This window comes from Cyprinodon variegatus, unplaced genomic scaffold (genome assembly GCF_000732505.1).
Source record: "Cyprinodon variegatus isolate N-32 unplaced genomic scaffold, C_variegatus-1.0 Scaffold1597, whole genome shotgun sequence".
Lineage (NCBI taxonomy): Eukaryota > Metazoa > Chordata > Actinopteri > Cyprinodontiformes > Cyprinodontidae > Cyprinodon > Cyprinodon variegatus.
Window position 1 is genome coordinate 3,721 of NW_015152050.1, and position 1,716 is coordinate 5,436.

The following is a 1,716-nucleotide window of genomic DNA, read 5'->3' on the forward strand; positions in this document are numbered from 1 at the left end:
AGTTTGAGATGTCTAACTAGACCAAATTGTGGTTCAGTTTAATTGAGATGGATTATCTGACATTTAGCTTGTCCAGATTCAAGACGTGCCACGTGGATTGTTGGTTTGCAAAATATGAATGCATCTGCTGCAGAATTTAGAAAAGATCTTCAACATGAGGCACCTTAAAGAAGAAACTCATGGCTTGTGCATTACCATGTGCAAATCTTTTGGGATAGTCTAGTTTGAAAAAGTAAAATCGAAAATAAACAAGAAACAATCAATATGATTCCGAAACAATGACCCTGATGCATGCTTCTAGATTCTATTTTTCTACATGTATGTTTGATAAGACGCTGCTATTTGTCCATGGCCGGCTGTTTGTCTGCTGTTCCTGGCCGGCAGTCCGCCTTTAGGCGTCCGTCGCCAGCTGCCTGTCGCTCTGGCTGTCAGCTCCATGCCCGCCGTCCTGGTCAGCGTGAAGCTGCTTTCTGTCCCTTGTCCATTGTGATTGATTCGAGCCGGTCTCTGACTGCCATGTACCGATTCTTTGGGCAGTGTTTGCTGCGGTGTGGGGGTTCGTCCCCAAACTGACTTTTTATTGAAACTACTGCTGCTTGAGGTTTTGTGTACTGAACAGTTTTAATTTGAAATGTGTGATTTGAATGTCTCTTTATTTTGACAGAAACGGCCAGCTCCTGGTGTTGGACTTTCCGGGTGGTGGTACTCCTTTTGGTTTGGTGCACGATTTTCTTTTTGTTTGTTTTGCTGTGTTCTTTTCTAAGTCACTACTCCGATTTACACTGCCATCCTGAAGTTGAGCTGTGATTGTTATATTAATGTGTGAGTGGTTTTAAGTTGCCTTGCTTCAAATAATTGTAATAAAATCATTGAATCTGGTGAGATTGTGTCAAGCCTCATCTGTAACGGGCCTGTGTGCCTTCAAGGTAACTTTTAAGGGAATTAATGCAACCTTACATTAAATTTGCAGTTTTAAAATGAAGTTACCCATTTGGATCACTCGGTACCACTACATTATAACAAAGGATATATCGGATCACAGCCCAGTATATTTAACATTGGAGATATTTCAGGAAATAAGGTCAACCCTCTGGAGAATCAATGCAGGCATACTACAGGGGAATACGTTGGAGGAACTTAAGGAAGAAATCAATATATATGTAAATGATATGACAAAGGTGAGGTCTCTCCTAGAGTCCTATGGGATGCATGGAAAGCAGTTGTCAGAGGAAAGTTAATCGCCAAATCTGCATATTTCACAAAGCTAAAACAAGGTAAACTCACTCAACTGAAATCAGAGCTAGACAGAGTATCTCAAAAAGGGTCAAAACGAGCACCCCACCTGAGGACGTTTGTTAATCCCTAGTTCATTAGTGAAATTTGTTGTTTGTCGGCAGATTTATTCATATCTTTGCAAAGAGAGAACAGTCATCATACTATCTGAAATTGATGTGTGTGTATATATGAACAACTGCATACTACTTGGATGTAAAATAATTGCCATCATGGCTTTGTCAAGCTGCTGCCTACCTTTGTGAAGCAGGAAAAAGACTAATACAAAGTGAATCCAGTAGAACTTTTTATTGTCTACCTGGAATGGGTGACAATAGTTACTTTTGGCTCTCAAAATGGTTACCGTGCCATATTTGTTTGTAATTGCCGATACTGATACCACCATTTTAGTGCTGGGCCCTGCCTGATACTGGTATCGGTATC